The sequence below is a fragment of the Aythya fuligula genome, unplaced genomic scaffold (assembly GCF_009819795.1).
Source record: "Aythya fuligula isolate bAytFul2 unplaced genomic scaffold, bAytFul2.pri scaffold_83_arrow_ctg1, whole genome shotgun sequence".
NCBI lineage: Eukaryota > Metazoa > Chordata > Aves > Anseriformes > Anatidae > Aythya > Aythya fuligula.
The window spans coordinates 3238-10942 of NW_022474012.1; positions in this window are offsets into that span (position 1 = coordinate 3238).

Genomic DNA, 7705 nt, shown 5'->3' on the forward strand with positions numbered 1-7705 from the left:
CCAGGGCCCTCTTGCCACGAGCTCTCTCTGTCCCAGGAGCCCGGCCCAGCTCAGCAGCACAGGCCCAGCCCAAGGCATTGGAATCACCCCTCTGGTAGCTTTGGTGATGAGCCCACAAACCTCAGGCACTCAGAGACAATTGAAGACATCTCTCCAGAAGTCCAAGTCAGAGGCAAGTTTCCTGCAGTGTCCCCCTGAGGGCCAGCACTGACACAGCCTCTCTTGGAGCTTGTTAGAGCAGAACACTGGAGGCAGTGAGGACAAGGAGACAAAGGCAATGTGAAGGTGACACTGAGGTGTAGACAAAGTGGATGTGTTTCACCAAGCACCAGGGCCAGGCCTTGACCTCCAGCCTCTGTGAAGGGAGATCTCTTCCCTTCACACACTGCTCAGGGCTCTTCCTGGGGCACTAGGAGATGAGGATGTGCATTGTCAAGTGCAGGAGAATGGTACGACCCCTTCCAGGTTCATGGGTGGGGACAAGGAGACAATGAGGCCCTGGTGCTTTAGCAATAAGCCGTCTCCTCATAGGCCTCAGTGACAGAGGCAACAGCCATAGCCATGTACACAAAGACTTTGGTTCTGTTCAGACTTTCAGCCTTCCATAGCCCTTGCTTCTCTCCAAACCAGGATATCACAGAATCACAGAATCACAGAATTTCTAGGTTGGAAGAGAACTCAAGATCATCGAGTCCAACCTCTGATCTAACACTAACAGTCCCCACTAAACCATATCCCTAAGCTCTACATCTAAACATCTTTTGAAGACTTCCAGGGATGGTGACTCCACCACTTCCTTGGGCAGCCTGTTCCAATGCCTCACAACCCTTTCGGTAAAGAAGTTCTTCCTAACATCTAACCTAAAACTCCCCTGGCTCAACTTAAGCCCATTCCCCCTCGTCCTGTCACCAGGCACGTGGGAGAACAGACCAACCCCCACCTCACTACAGCCTCCCTTGAGGTACCTATAGAGAGCGATAAGGTCGCCCCTGAGCCTCCTCTTCTCCAGGCTGAACAAGCCCAGCTCCCTCAGCCACTCCTCGTAGGACTTGTTCTCCAGGCCCCTCACCAGCTTCGTCGCCCTTCTCTGCACCCGCTCAAGCACCTCGATGTCCTTCTTGTAGCGAGGGGCCCAAAACTGAACACAGTACTCGAGGTGCGGCCTCACCAGAGCCGAGTACAGGGGGACGATCACCTCCCTAGCCCTGCTGGTCACACTGTTTCTGATACAAGCCAGGATGCCGTTGGCCTTCTTGGCCACCTGAGCACACTGCTGGCTCATATTCAGCCGACTATCCACCATCACTCCCAGGTCCTTCTCTGCCTGGCAGCTCTCCAACCATTCCTCTCCCAGCCTGTAGCTCTGCTTGGGGTTATTGCGCCCCAGGTGCAGGACCCGGCACTTGGCCTTGTTGAACTTCATGCAGTTGACCTCAGCCCATCGGTGCAGCCTATCCAGATCCTCCTGCAGAGCTTTCCTACCCTCGAGCAGATCGACACACGCACCTAACTTGGTGTCATCTGCAAACTTACTGAGGGTGCACTCATTGCCCTCGTCCAGATCATCGATGAGGATATTAAAGAGGACCGGCCCCAGCACCGAGCCCTGGGGGACGCCACTAGTGACTGGCCTCCAACTGGACTTGGCTCCATTCACCACGACTCTTTGGGCCCAGCTATCCAGCCAGTTTCTAACCCAACGAAGCGTGCGCCAGTCCAAGCCAAGAGCAGCCAGTTTCTTGAGGAGAATGCTGTGGGAGACGGTGTCAAAAGCCTTGCTGAAGTCAAGGTAGACCACATCCACAGCCTTTCCCTCATCCACCCAGCGCGTCACTTTGTCATAGAAGGAGATCAGGTTCGTCAAGCAGGACCTGCCTTTCATAAACCCATGCTGACTAGGCCTGATCGCCTGCTTGCCCTACAAGTGCTGCATGATGACTCTCAGGAGGATCTGTTCCATGAGCTTCCCTGGCACTGAGGTCAAACTGACAGGCCTGTAGTTTCCTGGGTCTGCCCTCCGGCCCTTCTTGTAGATGGGCGTCACGTTTGCTAGCCGCCAGTCCACTGGGACCTCCCCCGATCGCCAGGACTGCTGATAAATGATGGATAGTGGCTTACCCAGCTCCTCTGCCAGTTCTCTCAGTACCCTTGGCTGGATCCCATCCGGTTCCATCGACTTGTGCACATCCAAGTGCCGTAGCAGGTCACCAACCAGTTCTTCATGGATAGTGAGGGCCACATCCTGCTCCCCACCCCCTTCCACCAGCTCAGGGTACTGAGTATCCAGAGAACAACCGGTATTGCTGCTAAAGACTGAGGCGAAGAAGGCATTGAGCACCTCCGCCTTTTCCTCATCTCTTGTAACTAGGTTTCCCCCCGCATCCAGTAAAGGATGGAGATTCTCCTTAGTCCTCCTTTTTGTGTTGATGTATTTATAGAAACATTTTTTGTTATCTTTAACAGCAGTAGCCAGATTGAGCTCCAGATGAGCTTTGGCCTTCCTAATTTTGTCCCTGCACAGCCTCGCTACATCCTTAAAGTCCTCCCTAGTGGCCTGCCCACTTTTCCAAAGATTATAAACCCTCTTTTTTCTCCTAAGCTCAAGCCACAATTCTCTGTTCAGCCAGGCTGGTCTTCTTCCCCGCCAGCTCGTCTTTGGGCACGTGGGGACAGACCGTTTTGCGCCATTAAGATTTCCCTCTTGAAGAGCGCCCAGCCTTCCTGGACTCCTCTGCCCTTCAGAACCGCCTCCCAAGGGACTCCACCAACTAGTGTCCTGAGCAGCTCAAAGTCAGCCCTCCGAAAGTCCAATACAGCGGTTTTACTGGTCCCCTTCCTGGCCTCGCCTAGAATAGTGAACTCCACCATTTCGTGGTCACTCTGCCCAAGACAGCTCCCGACAATCACATCCTCCACCAGTCCTTCTCTGTTTGTGAAGAGAAGGTCTAGCGGGGCACCACCCCTGGTAGGTTCACTAACCAGCTGCGTCAGGAAGCTATCTTCCACGCTCTCCAGAAACCTCCTAGACTGCTTTCTCAGGGCTGTGTTGTGCTTCCAGGACATGTCAGGGAAGTTGAAGTCCCCCATGAGTACAAGAGCTGACGATTTCGCAACTTCTGTCAGCTGCCTGTAGAATTCCTCATCCGTCTCCTCATCCTGGTTCGGCGGTCTATAACAGACCCCGACCAGGACACTAGCCTTGTTGTCCCTGCCGATCCTAACCCAAAGGGACTCGACCTTGTCATTCCCAGCCTCGAGTTCTACAACCTCAAAAGACTCTCTAATATAGAGAGCCACACCACCACCCCTTCTGTGCTGCCTGTCCCTTCCAAAGAGCTTATAGCCAGGCATTGCAGCACTCCAGTCATGAGACTGGTCCCACCACGTCTCCGTGATGGCAACCAAGTCGTAGCCTGCCTGCTGCACGATGGCTTCCAGCTCCTCCTGTTTGTTACCCATGCTGCGTGCATTGATGTAGATGCACTTCAGCTGGGCCATTGCCTTATCCTCCGGCCTTGCCATTGTTCCCCCTGGCACAGCCCCAACAATCTTAGCTTCAGCCCCATCCCCCTTCCTACCTAGTTTAAAGCCCTCTCAATGAGCCCTGCCAGCTCCTGGCCCAGGATCCTTTTTCCCCTAAAAGATAGGGACCCGTCTGCGGCCATCAGGCCAGGTGCTGAGTAAAGTGCCCCATGATCAAAAAACCCAAGATTTCTGCGTTGGCACCAGCCCCGGAGCCACGTGTTTAACAGGTGGGCTTTCCGTGTCCTCTCTGTACCCCTCCCTGCCACCGCAGGGATGGATGAAAACACCACCTGCACTCCCGCTCCATCCACTAACCGACCCAGTCCCCTAAAGTCTCTTTTGATAGCCTTGAGGCTTCTCTCTTCGATGTTGTCACTGCCCGCCTGGACTATCAAAAGAGGGTAATAGTCAGAGGGGCGTACCAGGTTGGGAAGCTTCCTGGCAACGTCCCTGACCCTGACCCCAGGGAGGCAGCAGACTTCCCTACGAGTAGGGTCAGGCCAACAAATAGGGCCCTCTGTTCCCCTAAGAATCGAGTCTCCAACAACAATAACCCTTCTGTCTTTCTTGGTGGAGGCAGTCCTGAGGCGTGGAGTTGACCTCCTCACCCTAGGCATCCTCCTGGGAGCACTTGCTACCTCTTCCTCAGCAACTGGTCTGTCGAGCTCCAGGGCCTCAAACCTGTTGTATAAGGGCACCTGGGAATGCGGGGCTGGAAGGGGAGGGCGTCACCTGCGATGTCGAGCAGGGACCTGTTTCCATTCCTCCTCAGCTCCCAGATCCCCTCCCTCTGCCCGACGGCTACAGGGCAGGGGGTCCACCCCCATTTGAGGAGTCTCACCTCGGTACCTCCCCTTGAGGCCCTGCAGGGAGTTACTCCAGAAGTCTATCTCTCGCTCACACTCCCTGATGGCAGATTTAAAAAAAAGAAACAAAAAACAAACAAACAAAAAAACATCACAGCTGCTGCTGTGCCTGCTCTCTTCCTACTTTCTTGTGCTTTGCCCCTCCCCTTTACCACTTGATTGGGTTTGGGTGCTGGGCGGGGCCAAAAGGTATATGAGCCCCAGGCATGGCATTAGAGAGCTCATTCTGCCTGGGCTGCTCCTTGGAGTAAGTGCTTTGTTTTTCCTTCAGTCAGTTGCAGGGTTGTTTAGGCAGGCTGGAGTCTATGGATTTCTGGATTTTAAGTGCTTGGAATTCACTTAATAGAGGAATATTAAGTAGAGGCTGCTGGCTCACTGTTTTTTGGGGTGGGGGGATACTCTTCTGTTTTTGATCTATATGTTAATCTCTAGATGTATACACCCACATGTGTAACTCTCCAGAGGACTAAAACCAGCTTGATTGCATGGTACAAGAGGCTCAACCACGTAGGTGCAGTATTACCAAGAGACTGAGCAGGATCACCTTTTTCATCTGCAAAGGGTAATTCTGTGGCTACCTCTGTTGGAGCTGCTGTGCATTCATGGCCTTTTGGCATTTGTTGACTTTAGGGTGTTTATTTATTTATTTTTTCTTCTACCTCTGGTCTCTGTGTTTGAGTTTTCTGTAAGGAGCTATACTGTTTGCATGTACATCGTGGATATGACCTTCTCTCTTTGTTTCTTGTAGCTCAGGGCATAGGCACGGAAACGTGAATGAGGCATGATGGTGAGTGGATGTCAGTGGGGACTCTGAGTTTTTTGGTGGACTGTGTTAGTCTGCTTCTAGAAACACCCCAGTTCTCTTGTCTGCACTCTGCATTCTGTTGCGCTAAGTCATATAAATAAAGAAACCACAGCTACTACTCCCCCTCTTTCTGTTTTTTTTTTTTTTTTTTTTGTATTTTCCCAGGTGATTGGCTTCAGGTTCCAGGTGGGACCTAATGGTAACTGAGTTGCAGGTATGCCATCAGAGAGCTCCTTCTGCCTGGGCTGCTCTTTGGGGTAAGTGCTTTGTTTTTCCTTCAGTCAGTTGCAGGGTTCTTTAGGTGGGTCAGAGTCTATGGACTGATGCATTTTCAAGTAGAAAAGTGTACGCATGTCTTTTTTAGGTGGCAACTGGCAGGATCTGTCACAGTAAAGCAATCTAGTAGTAGGTGCTTCTATTGCATGCAGCTCTTCCTCAGGTGAGTAATTGTTATAGCAGTGTTACAGATAGTATGGTGATGTTACTTTGTGTGTTTGCTTTGTGGTTCTGGGTCCCTTATGATTTTGGCAGAATTACGGGGCTTTCTGTGAGTCTTTGCCTATATGTCAAATCTTACCAAAGCCACAACGTTGGTGGAAAAGTGATGGAGCATGGTTTAGGAGAAATGTATCATGGAGGCTCCCTGTGTGAGCATGTATATGAAAAACACAGCAGTGGGCATGTAAAGGGTAGTCTGTTTCAGGTCTAGGGACAGTTTGTTATATTTTTGGATCTTTTGCTTGTGGGTTTGCTTGTGGGTTGAGTCTTTAGATCTCGCAGCCTTCTAGGCTTTAAGTGCTTGGAATTCACATATTCGATGTTCTTTTATGAGGGGTTGTCAGGTACGTTGTTTTTGGGAAACCGTGGGGTACAGTTTCTTGACCGCATAAGTGCAGTAGTGCCTAGAGAGTGAGCAGGGCACGTTGCGGCGCGGCGCCGCCCGGGCACGTTGCGGCGCGGCGCCGCCCGGGCACGTTGCGGCGCGGCGCCGCCCGGGCACGTTGCGGCGCGGCGCCGCCCGGGCACGTTGCGGCGCGGCGCCGCCCGGGCACGTTGCGGCGCGGCGCCGCCCGGGCACGTTGCGGCGCGGCGCCGCCCGGGCACGTTGCGGCGCGGCGCCGCCCGGGCACGTTGCGGCGCGGCGCCGCCCGGGCACGTTGCGGCGCGGCGCCGCCCGGGCACGTTGCGGCGCGGCGCCGCCCGGGCACGTTGCGGCGCGGCGCCGCCCGGGCACGTTGCGGCGCGGCGCCGCCCGGGCACGTTGCGGCGCGGCGCCGCCCGGGCACGTTGCGGCGCGGCGCCGCCCGGGCACGTTGCGGCGCGGCGCCGCCCGGGCACGTTGCGGCGCGGCGCCGCCCGGGCACGTTGCGGCGCGGCGCCGCCCGGGCACGTTGCGGCGCGGCGCCGCCCGGGCACGTTGCGGCGCGGCGCCGCCCGGGCACGTTGCGGCGCGGCGCCGCCCGGGCACGTTGCGGCGCGGCGCCGCCCGGGCACGTTGCGGCGCGGCGCCGCCCGGGCACGTTGCGGCGCGGCGCCGCCCGGGCACGTTGCGGCGCGGCGCCGCCCGGGCACGTTGCGGCGCGGCGCCGCCCGGGCACGTTGCGGCGCGGCGCCGCCCGGGCACGTTGCGGCGCGGCGCCGCCCGGGCACGTTGCGGCGCGGCGCCGCCCGGGCACGTTGCGGCGCGGCGCCGCCCGGGCACGTTGCGGCGCGGCGCCGCCCGGGCACGTTGCGGCGCGGCGCCGCCCGGGCACGTTGCGGCGCGGCGCCGCCCGGGCACGTTGCGGCGCGGCGCCGCCCGGGCGTGCGGCGCGGCGCCGCCCGGGCACGTTGCGGCGCGGCGCCGCCCGGGCACGTTGCGGCGCGGCGCCGCCCGGGCACGTTGCGGCGCGGCGCCGCCCGGGCACGTTGCGGCGCGGCGCCGCCCGGGCACGTTGCGGCGCGGCGCCGCCCGGGCACGTTGCGGCGCGGCGCCGCCCGGGCACGTTGCGGCGCGGCGCCGCCCGGGCACGTTGCGGCGCGGCGCCGCCCGGGCACGTTGCGGCGCGGCGCCGCCCGGGCACGTTGCGGCGCGGCGCCGCCCGGGCACGTTGCGGCGCGGCGCCGCCCGGGCACGTTGCGGCGCGGCGCCGCCCGGGCACGTTGCGGCGCGGCGCCGCCCGGGCACGTTGCGGCGCGGCGCCGCCCGGGCACGTTGCGGCGCGGCGCCGCCCGGGCACGTTGCGGCGCGGCGCCGCCCGGGCACGTTGCGGCGCGGCGCCGCCCGGGCACGTTGCGGCGCGGCGCCGCCCGGGCACGTTGCGGCGCGGCGCCGCCCGGGCACGTTGCGGCGCGGCGCCGCCCGGGCACGTTGCGGCGCGGCGCCGCCCGGGCACGTTGCGGCGCGGCGCCGCCCGGGCACGTTGCGGCGCGGCGCCGCCCGGGCACGTTGCGGCGCGGCGCCGCCCGGGCACGTTGCGGCGCGGCGCCGCCCGGGCACGTTGCGGCGCGGCGCCGCCCGGGCACGTTG